Source organism: Lactuca serriola, chromosome 5 (genome assembly GCF_051521515.1).
Source record: "Lactuca serriola cultivar US96UC23 chromosome 5, Lser_US96UC23_V15, whole genome shotgun sequence".
Lineage (NCBI taxonomy): Eukaryota > Viridiplantae > Streptophyta > Magnoliopsida > Asterales > Asteraceae > Lactuca > Lactuca serriola.
Window position 1 is genome coordinate 192,682,157 of NC_136412.1, and position 23,439 is coordinate 192,705,595.

A 23,439-nucleotide genomic window follows, 5' to 3' on the forward strand; every position below is an offset into this window, starting at 1 on the left:
TCTCAGATCCTTCAAGCTCCTTGCTTCTGAATGCTTGATCTCCAAGCTCTTTTCTCCAAGAAAATCCTCCTCCAAGCTTAAGAATGCACAAAATGAGCTCACACACTATTAGGGTTTTAGAGGGGCAAGAAGCAGTGAAGGGGAGGCTGGGGGATGGCCAATGATCCTTTAAATAGGGTGAAATACCCCAAAATTTAGGGTTTCATCTGCCAGCTCCTACTCGTCGAGCCCCTTCATGGACTCGGCGAGTAGGTCACTAAATGTGCGATCCCACCTCGTAACTACTCGACGAGTAGGGCACCCTTAACTCGTCGAGTAGGTCTTAAAACCAAAGAAATTCTTACTTAAACCAATACTTGAGGATCGGGGCATTACAACTTCATTGGAGACCTTGGAGTTGTGTCATCCATAAAGAAGCCCATGGAAATTTTCTGTGATAATGAAGGAGCGGTTGCCTTGACCAAGGAACCGAGGGATCACAGCAGATCTTGACATATCGATAGAAAATATCATTTTATTCGACATCGGGTGGAAGAAGGACTCCTCGTAGTAAAGAGGGTATCGTCATAGGATAACCCAGCAGATCCACTTACGAAGGGACTGAGCAGGTTTAAGCACTTGCAACACGCTAGGAGCATCGGGCTGAAGGATGATATTGGTTTAGATTAGATAGTTTAGAAACATGTAATAGATAAACTGTAATTAACATTTGATGATTAAATAAAAGGGTATTATTTATTAGTAATATTACTATCTTATGTTAATTGTTTACCTATTGTGTCAATTTTTTGCATGTTTTGACTTCCGGAATAATAAGAATTATTCGAACCGTCCATAGTCGTTCATATGTTGGAAGTAGGTATGAATGAAGACTGTCATAAATAGGTGTGTAGATTGTCTAAAATGTATTAGACATAGCAAAAGTTTGCTACAACGTTCATGAGTGCTTATGAGTTTGATTTGAGCATTGGAATAAACCCTCGCTTGCTGGAATCACTTCATCGAATTTATCTCGAGTGATCGCAAGACGATAATATCATATGGTCTTAATGATGGGTTTTGAGCATTCTAACACTTCCTAAGTGTACATGCAACCCTAATAAACCTTGGATCTATGTTTGTCTAAGATACATGTAAATAATTATTTTTCCAAGGTTTATATCCTAACTAGCATGGCATGGGGAACATGAATCAAATAAGCTAGTAGATACACTTACCTTGTAGTTGTAGTTGATTGCTTGGAGTTCTAGAGCCTAGCACCAATAGTGTGGATGCCTCAAATGAAAGTCACAAATCACTACAAACTTGGAACTTGAGAGAATAGTCACTACTATCTTGAAATTGCCCTCACCTCAACAAGTGTCAACTAGTGTCATTTCAAGAACCAAAGCCTCCTTTATATAGTGTGGTGGATTAGGGTTAAACCCTAATACCCATGTCTCTTCATTTCCATGAGATCCATGGGTTAAAGCTCCATGGAGTATCCATGGACTTTTCCATCCAAGCCTAGCCCATTCTAAATAAGCATTAGCCCACACAATATAAATATAGAAGACCATATTTAATTAGTAATATCTTTGATCACTAAATTAATCCTAGATTAATTATAGACCACTACTAATTAAATAATATGATCTTATATTAATATATTAGAACTTATAATATATTAATAAATCATAATTTGTACTATTCTCAAATATTATCCATAAACTGTTCGGGTGAAGTGCAACCCAAATGGACCATGCCGGGTCGGGTCAGGTACATACCAAATATAGTTATGAACTTAGACACTATATCCAACACTTAAAACCTAGATATATGGTTTATTGTTTAGTAATTGGTTATGCATTGATAATGCGAAAACGCATTAGTAACTTGATGTTATAAAACGCATTGTTGTGTGTGATTTGGTTAGTGAATAATAAATGCATATAAGTCGAAGTTTATCTGTTCCTTCTATCCTAAGAGGATAAAAGCGATATCAGGGCCCCTAGATGATTTGTTTTGACTTATGTGTCGGGCCCGGTCAGGACTGAATTGATGTGTTCAATTAAGTTCTATGTCAAACAAATCAGAGATCGAGAAACAAACTGTTGGGCAATAAGTATGACTATGTTCCATGTAATTGTCCGCACGATATATAGAACAGAGGACTATATGATTCCTTATCAAAAGGACATGTTGCCGATAAGATCAGATTTTGACAACATCATTGAGAGCTACGTTTGCTAATCAGATTGTGCTTGTATTTATAGTTACTAGACTTATCCAAGTGGGAGACTTTTGGATTAGTGTCTAAGCCTATAACTATATTTGGTAAGTACTTGACCCGGTTGTGCATGGTCCTTTTGGGTTGCCTTCACCAAAGCAACATGATATGATGATTTATAAATAAAGAGGTTATTATGATTTATTAATATATTATATGATTAATATATTAAAGGAGAAATCATATAGTTTAATTAATATTAGACAAGAATTAATTAAGAATTAATTTTGTGGCTAAAAGAGATTAATTAAATAAAGGGGACTGGAACTGTCAATTGTGTGATAGTTGGTTTTGGGTTGTGGGTCCTTATGGATCATAGGGTGGACGAACTTAAGGTGTATGGAGTCCTTGAATTCGTCCAAGCCTTATTCTAGAAGGATCCTGGGACTGCTTAAGGCCTAAGTTATCCAATTAGGGTTTTAGGCTGTAACCCTAGCAGCTCAAGTATTTAAAGACCTCAAGGGCTATAGAAATCGGCGACCAGAAACCCTAAGGAGTTCCTAGAGCCGATTTTATGCCTACAACCTCTCTCCAAATCATCCTCTTGCCTCTTGGTGTTTGTAAGCCATTAAAGGAGTGACATTTGTGACTCTAAGCTCCAAGGATAACAAGATTCAAGCTTTCAAGAAGAGGTAATCATCTAGATCTACTTTGTCATGTCAATTTCGAATTGTATACTATAGATCTAGGGTTTGCAAGTCTTGGATGAAAAGCATGTTCATTAGAGAAACCTAGATCCAAGCATTAGGGTTTGCATGTGCACATAGGAATGTTCTTATGGCTCAAACCCATCATGAACTAGATTCCCTGTTATGGTTTATGGACAAATTATTAATTGGGTTTTTATTTGATTGGTTATCACAGGGATTCTCCGATTTACCAGCCCGAGCATCTGTTTGACTAACAACAGACCGATGTGAGTTTGCTCACTATACTACAGGACACTAGGATATGTTATGTGCTTGTGGTCTTTGTGACTCCTGCTATATGTGTTATATGCCTGTGTGCTTGTTTGGTATATGTATGTGGGGTGAAATAGACCTGGTACATCCTTGTGCTGACATATTTTTGAAATAGACTCGGGGGGTGAAATAGATCCAGTATGGCTTGGTCGGACGCATGAGTTGAAATAGACTCGGGGTTGAAATAGACCCGACACAGCTTTGAGCTGGTAGATATGTATGGTATGCGATATTTTGGGGAACTCACTAAGCTTTGTGTTTATGGTTTATGTTTAAACTATGTCCAAGTGCTTCTGGTTGGAGAGGGAAGGGCCCAACTTGATCACAACGCATCCACCCATGTTTCCGCACTTTATAATTTTGGGAATTATACTCTGATAACTATTTTTACTCTGATATACCTTTGAATGATTAAAGTGATTAAATGGTGTTTATGGTTGAATTAAAAAAAATATAATACCTTATAATTTTTGGGACGTTAAAAGTTGGTATCAAAGCTTGGTTTGAGGGATTCGGGCATACCTTCGGGTGTGTCTGAACTCAAATTGAGGGTTTGGTAGATTTTTCATAAAAAGGAATTTTTTTATAAAAAAGGACTTTCTAATAAAAGAAAGGGGTGGTGCGTGCAATCAACCGAGCTCGAGTAAGTGATTTCCGGAATACCCATAAATGTTTGTTATGTTATATGTTATGAGAATTACATGCTAGATTAGGGTTAGGGATCTGCTCAGGATTTTATGTTAGGAGAAATGCCTTTGTATGCTTGTTGTTTAAGCTTTTGAGTTGCATGCTAGTATGGATTTCAGATGATTGTATGGATTGGCCTGATATGTGATGCCTGGTCGCGTGAGAGGAATTGAATGATGTTTTAGATTCAAGAATTTTTGTGGTAGTAAGTGAGCTTGTGATATCCTCTGTTCGGCTGGTGGTTTAGAGTGTTATTGCCCGAATGTTGCTTGCGTTATGCTTTGTGGGATTCTTGATGATGTGAATTAACTATTAAGTGAATATGTTAAGATGCATGTTGCACAGGTTAAATAATCTTAGAGTGATTGACTTGACCTTATTGCACAGCTCTTGTCTGAGTCCAACTGTTGAAAGGATGAGTCTTTTACTCGAAGGGTTATCTAAGCTTTATTGCATATGGTTGTATTCATGAAGTAGTTAATTGATATTATTGGGAGTTCTTTAACAGCTAATGACTGGGTAAGGTCGGGAGCCTAGGAAAGCCTAGGAAGTGTTATAGTGGGTTTGTTGTGCTGCTTAGCAGGTATCTGGAGTACCACTTTTGGAAAGTAACTTGGAGGATTCGAAATGATTCATGAGAAAAGTATGGATAGGTATGGAATGTAGTATTGGGCCCGTACTACTGAAAGCAAATGATCCATACTCGACTTGAGGACAGTCACGCAGAATCTAAGATTGGGAATTTAAAAAAGTTTATTTACTTAGTATTTATCATTAATACTTTTAATGGAGGGGGAATTCTATTCCTTGTCCTACCCGTTCGGCTAACGATCCTCCACCAGTCAAGGAAGCGGTGGGTGAGAGTGGACACCCATTAAACTGTCATTTTATAGGTAGTAACATTATGCCCCCCTTATAGACCGACTTCGTGAATGAGGCCTACTAACGGTAAGAATGACTTGCTCTTATACATATATATTATTAACTTATAATACTATAAAGTATAAGGGTTGAATTTTAACTTTTAAAATTCTAAGGGCTTAACTTAGAATTAAAGTATTCATAAGGGAAAACTTTTCAAATTCCAAAACTTAAGGGCAAGTTCTGAAACTATTCAAAACTATTCAATTCCATAACTTATGTGTTTAAAGTAGTTTTAATTCAAAAACTATTCAAGTTCCATAACTTGAGGACAAGTTATGGAAGACTTTAAACTAATAAAGAATATGATTTTTCTTTATTCATAACCTATGGAAATATTTATGAGTTTTATGAATCTTAAATGTGACTTTTCATATAACTTGAGGACAAGTTACAAAAACACATTTTAGAACCAACTCTTAGATTAATTTGGATTGAAAACAACAATTTCACATAACCCTTTTATTAATCTAAGCAACTCATAAGAACAAGATAATTCAATCAAACTTTTTCATGTAATTAGCCTAACCATTAAACTAATACAAAACATGAATCTATTGACAATTATCTTTGAAATTGGATTAGCATGAACATTACCACATCAAAAATAGGTTTGTAAGTTGAAAAACAGCTTAAGGTAATGTTCCTAGTCCAATTCTATCCAAAACAGTTGAAGATATGTTGTCTGGGGGTCCAAATCGTCAAGTGCATGAACCAACTCAACGAGTTGGATGAACTTTGCCTTGGACTCGGCGAGTCTGCTGAGCAGACAGCAACAAACTTCGATTTTTCAGCCAATATTGCAAGTATAACAAGAAAACAAGCCTAGGCTCTAATACCACTGTTGGGTTTTGAGCATTCTATCACTCCTATGGTGTACATGCAACCCTAAATACCTTGGATCTATGTTTTCTCTATTATACATGCAGATATGAATATTCCAAGGTATTACCCTAACTAGCAACAAAACTAGATAGAATACATACTTTTTTGATGTAGCTTGATTCCATGGAGCTCAAGAGCCTAGTGCCCCAAGTGTGACACCTCAAATGGTTCTTACAACATCAAATACACTTAGAATAACTTGAGAGAAACGAGACATTTCATGAAATCGACTAGCCCTCACCAATCCTTCATAGTGCCAGATTTTTGGAAGAATAAGATGCTTATATAGTGTGTCACAATTTGGGTTACACCATGTAAACCCTAATTGTCATGTCCTTTCATTTCCATGATCCATCGGTACAAAAACACCATGGAGCATCCTATGGGTTTTAGCCCAACTTGATAATCTATGGAGCATTAGCCCACTATACAAGTATGGATGATTTACACAATCAACTCATATATTTAATTAGTCTCCTTTTGATCACTTAATTAATTCCAAATTAATTCTTGATCAATACTAATTAAATAATCTTATTAATATATTAGAACTTATAATATATAGATAAACCTTAAGTATTATTTCTCTTATTTTAGTATATCCAAATGCATGATGTCATGCAACCCAAATGGACCATGCCAATCGGGTCAAGTACATACCACTAGATCCATACTCCAAATGGTACCACTAGATCCATCCTGTCACATAAATGCTAGCATACATGCTCCCGATGGTACCACTTGATTCCCATTCTATCACATAAAACTAGCATACATACTCCAAATGGTACCACTAGATCCATCCTGTCACATAAATGCTAGCATACATGCTCCCGATGGTACCACTTGATTCCCATTCTGTCACATAAATGCTTAGCATACATACTCCAAATGGTAACACTATATTCTCATCCTATCACATAAATGCTAACATACATGCTCCATATGGTACCACTTGATTCCCATCCTGTCGGATAAATGCTAGCATACATACTCCACATGGTAACACTAGATTCTCATCCTAACCACCTACCCACATTGGGACCTTCAACGATGTAACATACACATATAATCATACTCCAAATGGTACCACGAGATTCTCATACTTACCACCTACCCACACTAGAACCTTCAGTGGTGTAACGATAACGTATAAAATCACATAGTCCATATAATAAGTAAGTTCATGAGAACTCACCTGAAGCAGCTAAACACAGAATAAAACAACTGTAAGATGAATTATTGTAACATCCATAAATTTTACGCCAAATTTAAACTTTTTCAATCATAAATAAAAACCGTAAAGCATCGTTTACAAAATGTTTTCAAATCATTTTCCATCAGAGTGTCCCAAAAATCATAACATAAGGATGAGGAGCGGTACGCTCACGCCTTCGCCTTTCCATGGACTCCTGAAGTACCTGAAACAATAAACTGAAAACTGTAAGCTCGAGGGCTTAGTGAGCTACCCCCAAAATACCAATACCACACTGACAATACCATATCAGTAATAATCAATCAATCATCATGCATACTGGGCCATCGGCCTGACTGGACCGCCCTACTGGGCCTACAGTCTGTTTGAATCTATCCCGAGCCTTTGGCATGACTGGTCCGCCACGTGGGCCTACAGTCTCCCCGAACCGCTCATAGGGTATGTTGGCCTTCAGCACAAAGCAGGACCGCCTCAACCCAACCAACAAGCAAATAACCATGTACGCATAGTTATCATATACTGGCATATACAAACATCAATCATATCTATCTCACTGATCATAATCACAGAATTCTCCTGTAACTAGAGTACCGACCTATCAGGTCACTAACACACCAATCCCTATGGATCATAAAAGCATAACATACTGTCTACCTTGATTCCGAACTAACAAATCATAACCACATGCAACATACCATAACAATAACAACTAAAGGGCCGGCCTTGGTGCCGTAGACCCTATCGATATAGTGAGGATAACTCACCTCGCAGATGTCGACATGAAAGGTAAACTCCAACTCTCGGATCACTTGACACAGGTTCCACCACCTATCATCATAGTACATCTTACTCATAAGTCCTTAACCTTACAAGGTACTCCATAAACCACTAGTCAACCCCTGGTCAAAGTCAAATTCCTCAATCAAGGTCAACAGTCCATGTTGACCTTAACTCGCCGAGTTCCCCGAAGTACATTCCAACTCGCCAAGTCATCGGAGTGACTCGTCGAGTTCCTTTAATCCTCGATCAAACTTAAGGTCACACGTCGAGTTCCCTCCTTGCAACTCGACAGATACACACGCATACATAATCTAGGGAAAACTCATCCGACTCTCCGAGTTGTTTTTCAACTCGTCGAGTCTTATGGTGATCTTCATCGGACTCGCCGAGTTGTTCATCCAACTCGTCGAGTTCACGGCCATCTTCATATGAATCGTCGAGTCATCTTGCGACTTGCCGAGTCCATTCAGTTCTTTTTCCATACAGACTTGATTTGAGCCATGCAGCAGCCCCAAATCACAGATCCAAGCTTCTAGGGCATACTTATCACGTAAAGTTGCAAACATTACGTGCATGCATGGCTATAAAGGCTCTAAATGTCTATTTTAACTTCTTAATGAAGCTTCAAGTCTAAGAGGGACCTCCATCACAACCAATACATCAACTTTATGATTCTAGCATCTAAGGAGGGTCCAGATCTGAAGTTACAACCTCAGATCTAGCCCATAGCTCATCCTTTCAACTTAACACTTCACCAAAAAACCCTAAAACTCAACAATGGAAGAGATTCACAAGAAGAAAGGCGATTTGGTTACCTCCAGAAGATGATGACTGAGATAAGAGCTGATTTCCACACTCCACTTGCTCAAATACCCTTCTCCTCTAAGCCTTCTCTCTCCAAAATCCTCTTTTCAAGCTTCAATCACACAATGGCACACACACACGTATTAGGGTTTTAAGGGCTCTCAAAGACTGCAAGGAGACCAAAGGAGGCTGAGGCTCCTTTAAATAGGGGTGCAAACCCCGGGATTTAGGGTTTCATCTGCCAGCTCTTACTCACCGAGTCCCAAAGTGGACTCGTCGAGTAGGTCACTTAACACGCGGTCCTACCCCACTGCTACTCGACGAGTAGGTCGACCGACTCGTCTAGTAGGGCTTCGTCCAATAATTCTTATGTAATTAATACCTGAGAATCGGGGCGTTACAATTATCCAACTCTCTGATCACCTACATCCCAACAATAGTCTCTATTTAGCTCAAATTTCAAGTATTATATTCTAATATTTGTTAAATCCTTAATTTTGGTTATTTTTGAAATATCGTATTCTAATTAATGACCATTTTACCCCTCATATTTATAATAATCATGTCTCTGAAAATCTTTTAGGATTTATTTCCAACTATGTTAGATTATCTTTTCATAAGTACAATATATTATTCAAAACGTTATTTATTTATTTTAATTTATAAATTACCGTAATTTTGATTTAAACTGATCCATATGTCCATATAACATACTTAACCATTTAATTTATATAATCTCCAATTTAAACATGATTATCTCTTATTTTTAACTCAAAAATCAAATCCTAAATATTGTTTTCGTAAATGGATTGAGTTTAATTGGAAGCCCAATTTCAAAACCCGCATTCCAAAAGTGTTCCATGTCAGTATGTCACTAAATACAAGCCCAAATGCGGTTGATTCAAAATGTCACCAACCCAATCTAAAATTGTTACCCTATTTCTCTTAACAGTCCAAAGGAGTATACCTGATTTCAGTGAGCGACGCACGACGATACCAGAAGCAGAACATGAGACGGACGCTGATGTCTTCTTAGGCGATGTGCTCTACGACGACGCCTTCTGCTCCGGCGCTGGCGGTAATCTTCTTCCCCGACGAAGAAGAAAGTTTGCAGAGGCGAGCAGATGAAACACACACACACCCACATGTCGGAAAAATCTCTTCTCACTCACGTCGGGAAAAGATTGTAAGCTCCCATCGACATCATAAACCCATTCGTTCATCTAATTCGGAACATCAAGACTTACAGGCTACAGCTGCGCACTACCTTCTTCGGGGACCTGATGCTCTCCACTCGTCGGAGAAAGAGAGCAGAGAGCTTGGCAGCCCCTCCTTCCTGAAAACCCACAACCGGAGGTTGCCTTTAACCCACAATATCTGTCCATTTTGACTGTAAGGGGAAGATGAGTGAATTAAACGAAAGTGTTGTCTCCTAGAAAGGTGATAATCGGTGTTGCTTTCTGAAAAATCCGATTCAAAGAGCCAAAGACGAGAAAGAGACTCAGCAGTGAGCCTACGTCGATTGCAGGGGAAAGAGACAACCCATTCTTGGGTTTTGACACTTTTGGTCCTCGGATTACACGATACTGGCAGAATCTACCCCAACACCAAAATTTCTTACATATCTAATTTCTAAAAATTACTTATTGGACCCTGAACTAATAAAACTTATTTATATCAAATAAATTGATTTATTATTATTATTATTATTATTATTATTAATTTAACCCTTCACCTATATAAAGCATTTTATATAATTACTCGATATTTTTTTTTATCAAACCTATTTCAAAATCATAAAATAGATACAGCCGTTACATTTGATTTTGGGTCAAACTTGAAAGATTTAGGTTGTTGACTGAGATTCGATAATTGTTTGGTGTTAGTCGGTTTGTCTTTATGATCGGTGAAAAGAGTTGAGTGTGTTGTGCTTCTCCGATTCTTCGATTCAGATGAATTTCTCACTATGTCATTTATCTCACTGTATATCGTTTCTAAAGTGACGAAATTGTGTTTCGACCCATCTTAAAAAAATAGTATACCATAGGGGACCAAATTTGATTAAGATTTTAAAATGTATTTCTTGCTTTAAGGTGCCTCGGTGTAAACGAAGAGCATTTATGTTTTAAAAAAAACAAATAAATTTTGTAAATACATGTATTAGAGCATTGTACACATTCTAAAAATAGATGCAATTCCTCAAATTATCGTAGAGTAAGTTACACGAATAGTCGTTGTGGTTTGGGTAATTTATATGTTTGGTCATTATTTTTTTATCTATACCGTCCCTATTATATGTTTTTGTTGCGCGTTTGATCTCTACCATATTTAAAAAGACTCAATGCCTATGTATATTTCCTTTTTCTTTTTATCTAATTTAATGCTTAATAATTATTTATTTATTAACGAAATTGGTATATAAAAGGTTGGGCCCACCCTATCATATTTTTTCCTAAGACTAACTCCAATCTTATCACTAAAAATTACATCATTTTTGTATAAAATTAGCACCAAAACTAGTTTTAACTCCAACAACACACTAAAAAATTACACTAAAACATATTTTAATATTATAAAATATAAATAATAATTATAAAAACTAAAAATCAAGTAAAATAATACCATTTAAAATGAAAAAGTGATTTGGTGTTATGAATAGTGGCCTCTATATATACTATATAAAGGTCAAATTTCTTCCCGCAAAAATAAAGGTCACTTTTAGTGGTTGATTGGAGCATTTTTGACCTCTATAAAACAAAAATAAAGGTCCATTGAAGATGGTCTAAGGTTACTTTCATCTTGTTCTCTATGTCTCCTTCCCCACGATCGCATAAAATTATGTTTCCCAACCATCGAACCCTAATATCAGAAGAAATCACCATCGGTGGAGTCTTTGACGATATTTGAAAGGAGCAAGTGTAACGTCTCGAGATTTCGCAGGTATTTCCAAACCCTCTTCTATCATTACTTTGTCAATTATAGTCCTTGGTTTTAAGAATAAAGAGTCAAGATAAGTTTAAGGGCCAAACTTGCAAATTTGGGCCAAAAGAGAGTACGTCGCGCGTGCTTAAGGATACGCTAAGCGTATTAAGGTCCGCCTTAGTATGTTGGGCATACACTTGAGTACGTTGGGCGTACTAATGCCTGGATGAAACCCTACTATTTAGGGTTTAGGGCCTATATAAGCAATATAATGAGCACCCACACCTCTTTTACCTCAGCCTCCACAAATCAAACTCGTCTCTCTCGAACTCTAGCATCCCCTTTTGTGTGTTAAGCTCATTTGGTGTGTTCTTAAGTGCTTAAAGAGGAAAACCATTGCATCAAGAGTTGGAGGAAGAGATCAAGCTTGTAGATCTGAAGTTAGCTTGTGCTCAAGAAGCTCCAGAAGGAATAAAGTTCCAAACTTTATGCATATATGCATAGATCTCATCATTTTAGTTTATTAGAAGCATTTCTTGTCCCAAAATCCATAAAATGGTGCATGTTGTGATTTGATCGAAAAAAGTTGTCCTTCCAGGCTCTTGAAGGGACATTGAATGATAAAAATAAGGTCCCATTTGTTGTATGTATCCCATGCAAGAGAAATAAGGTGTAACACCTGGTATGTTTTCGTCAGTATATGTATTTTTCTCTGGGACTCGACGAGTTGGAGGATCAACTCGTCGAGTAGGGACGTGGTTGAGACATTTTAAGTGACCGACTCGACGAGTCGGGAGACTGACTCGGCGAGTAGGTCCTGGTTAAGTGAAACCCTAAATCTGAGGGTTTGCACCCTATATAAACAACTTAACTCAGCCTCCCTTGTCCCTAACACTCTCTTGAAAGCTTCATATCGAACCCTAGCTGTTTGTGTGTGAGTTAAGGCCATTTTTGGTGTTCTTGTGTGGATTGTAAAGCTTGGAAGGAAGAAAGGAGCTTGGAAATCGAGTTGGGGCTTGTAGATCCAGAGATCTTACTTCATTTTCAGCAGCTTCTGTCTTGACTCACCTATGTGTTTATTCATCTTTAACTTGGGATCTCCATGGATTTCTAAGTCATTTTTCAGATTTGGAAGTGTTGAGTGAGTTTTGACTTCAGATCTGGGCCTTAAGAGGGGTCTCATGGCATAAAGGTGCCAACTTTAGGGCCATGAGAGCCCCATGCACATTGTAAGACACTTTATACGGATTTTTGAGCTAAAAACCCTATGCATGTGCATCAAGTTTGGAACTTTACGTATAAAATGGACATTAGGAGGCCAAATCTATGGTTTTGGTGTGTTAGACCTCATTTAAATCGACTTTATGGAATTGGTCAAGGTTGGACTCGGCGAGTTGTTCTTGGCACTCGACGAGTCGGTGACCATTGTGCACCAAACCCTTTCGGAGAATGGGTAAGTGTTAGGAAGGAAGTCCCTTGTGGGTTTAGACGCGAAAAGGGACCTGTAAGCCATGGGACTCGGCGAGTGGTAAGAGCAGACTTGGCGAGTCCATAGCAATCTCCCAATCTTTGAAGATGGACTCGACGAGTTGTTCATACAACTCGGCATTTCATAGACTAGACAAGTTCTTAAGTTGGAGATGAACTCGACGAGTTCAAGAAGGAACTCGGCGATTCGGATGAAGATGGTCCCGATGTTTTGATTGAAGGAGAACCCGTCGATTTTTTGCTAGACTCAATGAGTGGAGCCGGGGTTTTGTGTGGAATTAGAAAAGCATGGACTCGATGAGTTGGTAGGCCAACTCGGCGAGTCAGGTCAACTGAATGTTGACTTTGACCAATGTTGACTTTGACTGACCTTGTTTAGGGTTGTATGTGATGTGTGTTGACTTGAAGGTTTTCGTGTAGGGATCGAGGAGTCGTAGGGCGTCGACTTGTGCGCCGAGGATAGTTCAGACACTGCACGATATTGAGGTGAGTTACCTTCCAGTAGGGGTGGGTCTAAGGCCACAATGCCGGTCCACCAAAAAGGGGTATTTAGAAGATAATGGTCTTTGTGATAATTATCTTGGTCTGGTTATGTGTTGGTTATGAGGTTTATCTGGGTAGTATGTTATGTGTATGGTAGGGATTAGTTTCCCTGACAGTGGTCCTTAGGAGCCAAGGGTAGGTTAGTACCCAGATATGCCTGACTGTATGCTTATATCTGTTGATTATATGCTAGTAGTAGGGGGTGAAATAGTCCCCAGTTACCGGTTGAAAGATACCGATGTTGATTACCGGATTGAAAGATACCGATGATGGTTACCGGTTGAAAGATCCCGATGAAGGATACCAGTTGAAAGATACCAATGAAGGTTACCGGTTGAAAGATGCCGACGATATTGTATGGTATGTGGTATGATGGGGGAACTCACTAAGCTTCGTGCTTACAGTTTACAGTTTTGGTTTCAGATACCTCTTCGTCGAAAGGGAAGGAGTCGGCGGTGTAGCAGCGCATCACACACACACACATGTTTCCGCAAGAAGGTTTTGGGATTGTACTCTGATTTTCAATACTTATGATGTTATGGTTTGAAATACAACATTATGATTTTGTAATGGATGTTTTATTGACAATGTTTTGGTAAAATGTTTGTTAAATGCATTAATTCAAAAATGAAATTTTTGGCCTTGAAAATTGGTTCGTTACAAGTTGGTATCAGAGCCCTGGTTTGAGGGATTCGGACACACCCTCGGGGGTGTTCGGACTCAAACCGAGGGACTAAAAGATCTTTCAAGGAAAAATGGTTTTCTAAAGCCTAAACTGAGGAATTTTAAGAAAGACAAAGTGTGTGATGCGTGCGACCGACCGAGCTCAAGTAAGTTTTCCCCAAGATACCCATACTTGTTATGTTATGATTCAGAGAACTGCATGCTAGAATAGGACTAAGGATCTAGGAGGATGCCTTGTGTGCCTGATATATGATTTTGAGAATTGCATGCTAGTTAGGGCTAAGGATCTAGGAAGGATGCCTTATGTGCCTGTTGTATGAGCTGTATGCTAAGACTGTTTAGTCAGCAGTAGGATGGCTATGCCTGGTTTGGTTACTCGAGGCACGAATGTTGCTTGCTTTGTGCTATGGGGGTTCTAACCAGCTTCAACTAACTAAGGAGCGGATATGTAACCGTATCCGCAAACTAGTTAGGGGGAGGTGGTGGGGACTCCTAGTGCAGCTGATGGCGGAGAGTAGGTCGGAGAGTGCCCTAGGGAAGCCTAGGATGAGGTCAGTGGAAAGGGTATCGATAAAAGGGACTTGGTGAAGTCAAAGCAATTCTTGAGGAAACTACGGATAGATGTGGAAGGTAGTATGGGCCCGTACTACTAAAAGCAGAGGATCCGTACTCGAACCGAGGAGGGCCTAGATGGAACTGGGAAACTTGGAAAGTGTGTGTGACCTCCAAGAAGTATATGTGACCCTGAAATTCGTATGTTATTGTTTCAGAATGGTGGTCACGCGACATGGAGCAGGAGGTTCAGGATCCGGGTCAGGATCAGGCTCGGGGGAAGGATCCGAGCATGTGGATGATGGGTTACGCGAGTTTATCGCGTCCGAGATCACGAGGGGTATCCTTGATGCGATGTCAGTTATCTTCGGGTCGATTAAGGACGAGATCATTGAGCTGATGGAGGATCGCGTCAGGGCGTTCCGGAGTGACATGGCAACCAGCCAGTCAGGACCACGCACACTGTCCTTTAAGGAATTCAGAGGGAGTGGTGCGCCAGATTTCCACGGGGCGAAGGACCTCATTGCTGCCAGACGATGGATTGCAGACATTGAGTCTGAACAGCTGACCAGCTTCTGCCCCGAGAGGTCGAAGGTACGATTTGCAGCAGGGTGTTTGAGGGACCGGGCTAGGGACTGGTGGGAGTCGGTTGGTGACTCTCTGGGAGCCTCGGCTATTGAGGCTATGACATGGTCGGATTTTGTGACCTGGTTCAGAGCAGAGTTTGTGCCAGCTGTAGAGATTCAGCAACTGGCCAAGGAATTCTTGGATATGAGACAGACTATGGAGACTGTGGCAGAGATCTCTGCCAATTTCCGGGAGAGGGCTTTGTTGGTGCCCCAGTATGTGGGTGATGAGGACATGAAGAGGACCTGCTACCATGACATACTACGAGCTGATATCCGAGAGCATGTCAGTTTTTCAACTTGCCCTACCCACCCTGGATTCCATGATTGCCAGGGCTAGGGAAAAGGAGATTGATCTGGAGCACATCCGGAAGAGGAAGGAATAGGAGGGGCAGACGGCGGGGGCTTCAAGGAAGAAGCCCAAGGGTTCCGATGGTAGGCCGAAAGGCCAGTCAGGGCGGGACCGCTGTGGAAAATGCGGTCAGTCACACGAGGGAGCTTGTCGCACTGGGCTGGGTTCAGGCTGCTATAAGTGTGGCAAGGTTGGGCATTTTGGCAGGGATTGTACTGCCCCTACTCCGGCGATACAGATGTCAGACCTGATTTTCTTTCATTGCAATCAGAAGGGCCATAAAAAGGCCAATTGCCCTAGATTGGCAGCAACAGCGGCGCCGACTCCAGCGACAGGACGGGTTGTGGATGGCCGGAAGGTCAAGATGGAGGCTCCAGTGGTTCGGAGCCGAGCATTTCAGCTGACAACCGAGGAGGCACGTGCTGCACCTGATGTGGTGACGGGTGTGATTTCTTATCCTTATGCTTTTATAGTATGTCGCTGTGATTTTGATATATCATGTGCCTTGTTTAGGATCGTTCCATGTAAACGGAATCCCAGTTCAGGTGTTGTTTGAATCGGGTGCCACCCGATCATTTGTCTCTCTTGCGCTTAGCAAGAAGTTTCCAGAGTCTTCTGGCATGTTGGATTGCCCTCTAGAGGTCGAGATTGCGGACGAACGGTCGGTACGAGCATCGGAGGTCTATCAGGACTGTGTTTTGAGGTTGTTCGAGGAGCGTTACCTGGTAGACCTGGTTCCTATTCCGTTGAGGGGGAACAAGGTGATTATAGGCATGGATTGGTTAAGCCCCAATGGGGCAGTGATAAATTGCACGCATCAGCTGGTACGGATCAGAACCCCAAGTGGGAGAGAGTTGGTAGTTCGGGGCAAGAGGCCGCAGCAAGGACCAACGGTATGTTCAACAGCGAGAGCTAGGAGTTACCTTCAACAGGGTTGCGCAGGATATGTCGCCTATGTTATGGACACCCGGGAGGCGGGTAAGGCGACGGTGGTCGATGTGCCTGTGGTGCGTGAGTTTACGGACGTATTCCCCGAGGAGTTGCTTGGGATACCTCCGGAGAGGCAGGTGGAATTCAGGATCGACCTAGTCCCCGGTGCGGCTCCGATAGCCAAGGCACCGTATCGGTTGGTTCCTCCTGAGATGCAGGAGTTGTCTATACAGCTACAGGATCTGTTAGACAAAGGATTCATTAAACCAAGTAGTTCTCCTTGGGGAGCCCCGATTCTGTTTGTGAAGAAGAAATTCGGGTCACATCGGATGTGTATAGATTATCGGGAACTGAACAAGGTAACGGTGAAGAACCGTTACCCACTCCCGAGGATTGATGACCTCTTTGACCAGCTTCAGGAAGCATCTTGGTTTTTCAAGATTGATTTGCGTTTAGGATACCATCTGATGAGGGTCAGAGAGGAGGATGTGCAGAAGACTGCGTTTCGGACGCGCTATGGCCACTACGAGTTTATAGTGATGCCCTTCGGGCTCACCAATGCTCCTGTCACGTTCATGGACCTCATGAACTGCGTGTGTAGACCGATGTTAGACCGGTCTATGATAGTGTTTATTGATGACATCTTGGTTTACTCCAAGACGCAGGAGGAGCACGAGGAGTATCTGTGGGAGGTTCTGGAGACTTTGAGGAGGGATAACTTGTATGCTAAGTTCTCCAAGTGTGAGTTCTGGTTGTGCGAGGTGCAATTCCTTGGGCACCTCGTCAACCAGGACGGGATTTCAGTGGACCCGGACAAAGTGGAGGCCGTGATGAGATGGCAAGTTCCAAAGTCTCCATCTGAGATTCGGAGTTTCCTACGATTAGCCGGCTACTATCAGAGATTCATCCAAGATTTCTCCAAGATAGTCGTACCCTCGACCAGGCTAACGAGGAAAGTCGTGGTCTTTCGTTGGGGGCCTGAGCAACAGGCCGCATTCGAGACTCTGAGACAGAGATTGTGCGAGGCGCCAATCTTAGCCCTGCCAGAGGGCATGCAGGATTTTTTTGTGTATTGTGATGCGTCCCTCTCAGGTTTGGGCGCAGTTCTGATGCAGAGAGGGCATGCCTTCGCCTACGCATCGAGGCATGTCACACCCCCAAACCAGAATGGCGGAATCGTTCGAGGGCGGATGACTTCATATAGTATCGAGACAGTTGAATACATAGTAAAGAAATCAAACACAACCAACATATATATAATTGAAAAAGTTACATCATTTGTAGGTATTACATGTTCCAAAATATCAATTACAATATGTTGTCAAAATGAAAATAAACTAATGCCGCAGCGTCCCTTCTTCAAAAGCAGTAGTTTACCTGTATTACTGAATCCCTGAGAAATACAAGTAGTTTTGAAAGAGTAGGTCAACATTTAAGCTGGTGAGTTCATAAGTATTTAGTGGCAATGTTTGGATAAAATCAAATGAAATTTGTTTGTAGATGTTCGAAAAACTCCTAGAAAATCCAATATTTCCTACTAGTATAAAAGTAGTCTTCCCCAAAGACTCGACTGTTTTGAAGGTTTGCCTTTAGAAATCCAATATCCATTCATAAGTGTGTGGTAGTTTAAAAGTTCCAAAACTGAAATGCAATCGTGTTTTTCATGCCTAAAGTAGTAGATTTGTGTAAGTATAAAATCACTAAGGCATTTGATAACCCTATAAATCAATAAGTTCTTAATAATCCATGTGAGTTTTATAACCATACTAATGACCCAGACTGCCTGTAACAACGTTCTTCAGGCGTTGAAATGTTATGACGTTTGTCACCTCAGGCCTGACGGCCTAGCTGTAGCTAACAGCTTAGGTGCGGGATTGTCAATCCCATATAGATCTATACACAAGTATCATGCTCCCCCTACAGGGGATTATGGTATATAATACAGGACTTAAAATGCATACTCGAAAGTACGTTAAATGTGTCACAAAACTTAGTATAAAACAGATTTACGTATGAAAATGTCCATTTGTTCTTGTATATGAAAGTATCTCTTTGATATAGTGTTTCTAGTATGTAAATGTTCATGATTTCCTCGTAAAATATACCTATTATAGCTATTCAAAGTGTGTGTTTCGTTCGTATAGTAAATCCTAGTGTAATGCTCGTTTGTTATGCAAAGTATAACATTTAAAGTGGTATAAATGATCACATATACTTAAAGTACAAATAAGGGTTTGATTCGCATATATATATATATATATATATATATATATATATATATATATATATATATATATATATATATATACATGTTTTATTTCCAAAAGACAAGATGTTATCGTGAATATATATTGCATACAAAAGTTCCCATGTAGTAGTTATGAATCACATATGATTCACTTGATAGAAAAGAGTATATAGTAAAGCTTTATGTTACACACGATAATAACCGTGTGTTACACACTACAGTACTATAATATTTATCCCATTACATTCACTTCGTGAATATTCACACGATGCACGGTAATGTAAAAACTATATTTTTGGTTAATGATAGTCGGATTTGGGAAAATACACACTCTTACAAGAGACAAACACATAGATACTAGATGCCTTGGTAGAAGGCTACTTTTAGTAGGAAACATAGAGTTTTCTAGGAGAGTTCAAACAAATTCAAAACTTATACATTACAAAACATATTAAAAACATCTTACTAATGCTTTCATACAAACGCAGACACTAATATACTTATGATCTCACCAGCTTTGAAGCTGATAAACTCTTTTAAAATAACTTGTATTCTCAGGTCACCAGTAGACAGGTACAGGTGCCATGTTTTGAGAAGTTGGAGCTCGTTCAAGACTCCTCTTTTATTTTGATGTACTTTTTGGTGTCTATATAACTTGACAGAACACACTTGTATGAAATTATATTATTAATGCAATGGATGATGTTGTTGCTTGTTTACTACTTTGCATTGTTGTGATACTATACATGACGTCCTCCACCCCCGAACGATTCCGCCGTTCAGGTTTTGGGGTGTGACAAAGATGCAGCCGTTGGATATTCCGCTGTGGAAATGGGAAGACATCACGATGGATTTTATCACAAAGCTTCCCAGGACTGCACGGGGAACGGATTCGATCTGGGTCATCGTCGTTCGATGACCAAGAGTGCCCATTTTATCCCGATTCAGGAGAGTATTTCAGCTGAAAAGTTGGCCGACATTTATATCAGGGAGGTGGTGGCACGACACGGGGTGCCAGTATCGGTGATTTCAGACAGGGACGTCCGGTTTACTTCTAGGTTCTGGAAGAAGTTCCATGACAAGATGGGAACTCGTCTACATTTTAGCACAGCTTTTCACCCACAAACAGATGGACAGAGTGAGCGGACCATCCGAACCTTGGAGGATATGTTGTGGGCGTGTGTCTTAGACTTCGGAGGTAGTTGGGATACTTACTTTCCTTTGGCTGAGTTCTCGTACAACAACAACTATCACGTGAGTATTGACCGTCCTCCTTTCGAGATGTTGTACAGGAGGAAGTGCAGGACCCCTATATGTTGGGGTAAGGTTGGTCAGAGGGTTATGGGGAGTACCGAAGTGGTACTCAAGACTGCGGAGAGGATCCAGCAGGTTCGGAGCAGGCTTCAGACTGCTCAGAGTTGGCAGAAAATTTATACCGACAAGCGCCGATCAGACTTGGAATTCCAGGTCGGGGATATGGTTCTCCTAAAGGTGTCACCTTGGAAGGGCGTCATCCGATTCAGGAAGCGGGGCAAGCTGGGCCCCAGGTATATCAGACCTTTCAGGGTTACAGCCCGGGTGGGCAAGGTTGCGTATAGGCTGGATCTGCCAACCGAACTCAGTCAGATTCATAGCACTTTTCATGTCTCCCAGTTACAGAAATGTTTGGTGGACGAATCAGAGGTGGTACCCTTGGAGAATATTCAGGTTAACGACAACCTGAACTACATCAAGAGACCGGTGGCGATTCTTGACAGGAATTCAAAGGATCTGCGGAACAAGAGGGTGGATCTGGTAAAGGTTCAGTGGCAGCATCAAAAGGGCTCGGAATGGACCTGGGAGCCAGAGGACGAGATGAGGGAGCATTACCCAGAGCTCTTTCAGGATCGAGCGACAGACTTCGAGGACGGAGTCTAAAATAAGTGGGGGGAGATTTGTAACACCTGGTATGTTTTCGTCAGTATATGTATTTTTCTCTGGGACTCGACAAGTTGGAGGATCAACTCGTCGAGTAGGGACGTGGTTGTGAACATTTTAAGTGACCGACTCGACGAGTCGGGAGACTGACTCGGCGAGTAGATCATGGTTAAGTGAAACCCTAAATCTGAGGGTTTGCACCCTATATAAACAACTTAACTCAGCCTCCCTTGTCCCTAACACTCTCTTGAAAGCTTCATATCGAACCCTAGCTGTTTGTGTGTGAGTTAAGGCCATTTTTGGTGTTCTTGTGTGGATTGTAAAGCTTGGAAAGAAGAAAGGAGCTTAGAAATTGAGTTGAGGCTTGTAGATCCAGAGATCTTACTTCATTTTCAGCAGCTTCAAGGTATAATGCCCCTGTCTTGACTCGCCTATGTGTTTATTCATCTTTAACTTGGGATCTCCATGGATTTATAAGGGGTCGTTTGATAGTTGCTGACTGGGTTAGAGCTGACTGGGTTAGAAATGCTGACTGAGTCCATATCTGACTGAGTTAATGTTGTTTGATTATTTATCTGAATGGTTGTGCTGAATGAAAAAATGACCATATTACCCTTGTGTTGTCTCTTGTGTTGGATAAAAAAATTATAAAACCACAAATTATCATATAAAATCCAAATCAAACATACATCAATTAAAATCCAAATACAAAGTGTAATACAAAATCCAAATACAAATTGCCATACATAATAAAAAAGTACACTATTTAACATGAACCATTTAAAAGTAACTGATTAGCAATCTGGTCACGCAAAATAGTCATATAGTTAACGGCTTTTGAACCCCATTCTATGCCTTCTATGTTTTGACCCTCATTTCCTCCACCACCCACATTATGAGTAACCATAGTGTTTTCTTCAAAGTTCGTAAATAATTCATCTTTAATATCGTATTTCCTTATAAAATTATGAACCGCAACACAAGCAATGACTATGTCTCTTTGCACTGGAAAAGGATAAGGAGCCATTTGTTTTAAAATTGGAAATATCGCCTTCAATACACCATAAGCACGTTCAATGTAATTTCTAAGTTGTGCATGAGCATGATTGAACATGTCTTCCTTAGTCAAAGCTCTGTTTCTTCGAAAATCGGCTAACCAATACCTAGTATTGCGGTAGGGAGCCATAAATCCATGGGTGTTGGTGTATGCGACATCACAAAGGTAATATTTATCTGTAGATGTATGACAAATTTATCATATAAATAATATAGATAATAAAACGTATATTAAAGTTACAAACCTAGTGGAGGGAATGGAAATTCGGAAGTTGGGTTAAATGCAACTTCTTTCAAAACTTTAGAATCATGTGCTATGCCCTCCCACCCAGCCCATACAAAGGTGAATATCATATCAAAATTACAAATTCCAATTACATTTTGATAACATTCACCTTTTCCTCTTCCCCTGTAACGAGTTTGTTGATCAACAGGCACAACTGCATGTACAAGTGTTCCATCTAGTGCACATATTGCTCTGGGAAATATCTGCATTAGCCGTCTATGTCGTTCTGAGGTATTTCTTGTTGAATTAGACGAGGTTGGTACTATAATTTCTCGTGCAAAACACATCATTGCACGTAAGACCTCATGAAAACATTGATGAATCGTTTGTGTGGAGTGATGAAATCTTTCTTTAATGGCTCGAAAACGTTCATTATGTCCTATAACATGTAAAAACATAGCGATCTTCTCTTCAACACTTATCGTCCTACTAGATTGCAACCAATTTCTTTCTGTAAAGTGATTGCATAGTAGTACAAATGCATCTTGTGAAAGACGTATCATATCGTAACATTGTATAGGACATCCGTGTATCAAATCTTGCGTATACACATATCCCTTTGCTACCTGTTCTCTAGCTCTTATTCTTTTAATTATTCTTTGCCTTTGTCGGACCAACATCAACCAATACCACGAGAATATAATAAAGTATAAAAAGTCACCTTCTTTATCCATGTGTCCTGTTATATGTCAAATACAAATTACATTTTAATCAATAACATAACAATCCATGACATAACAAACCGTAACATGTAAATACGAAAAACATAACAATCCATATAACATAACCGCACCTATGAAAAACAATCCATAACATAACTAAACCATAGAATACTAATGTCTAACAATAAACCATAACATACTAAAGTCAAACAATGAACCATAACATACTAAAGTCAAACGTAACATGTAAATACTAAAGTCAACCAACTAATCCAAACTTTTTTCCCGCATTTGTTACCCACGACTCACAAGTTGACAAGTTAAGGCGCAACCAAATTTTCCTATTACCAGCACTTTCAGCAAATAACATAAGAGCAATGGTGTATTTTGGATCATATTCTCCCCACTCCAAGCTTGTCAACTTCGCCATACAAGCATCCATCTCCTTGTCAAGATTATTTGCTTCGGTGAATGCTTGTGCAGCCTTGATAATCTCTTTTCCAACTTCTTTCAACTCATCATCAAGTGTGGTTTCTTTAGGACCATTTCGTTTGCCTCCCTTGTTTTTTGTCCGCCCAAATGATTCCTCACTAGTAGGTTGAGGTACTGTTGAGCTTGGGGTATCTGCATGAGGTGCTGGCTCATCCAT

The 23,439-nt window shown here is 40.2% G+C and overlaps 1 long non-coding RNA gene across 1 annotated transcript; it reads right to left on the reverse strand.

Moving 5' to 3' along the window:
- Positions 1-6,994: 6,994 nt before the first annotated feature.
- Positions 6,995-9,997, reverse strand: LOC145051387 (uncharacterized). The gene is made up of 4 exons (XR_013683589.1): positions 9,492-9,997; positions 8,907-8,947; positions 8,536-8,636; positions 6,995-7,145 (listed from the first exon to the last, which is right to left on the reverse strand). It is a non-coding gene; the product is annotated as an uncharacterized LOC145051387 (long non-coding RNA).
- Between the last annotated feature and the right edge of the window lie 13,442 nt (positions 9,998-23,439).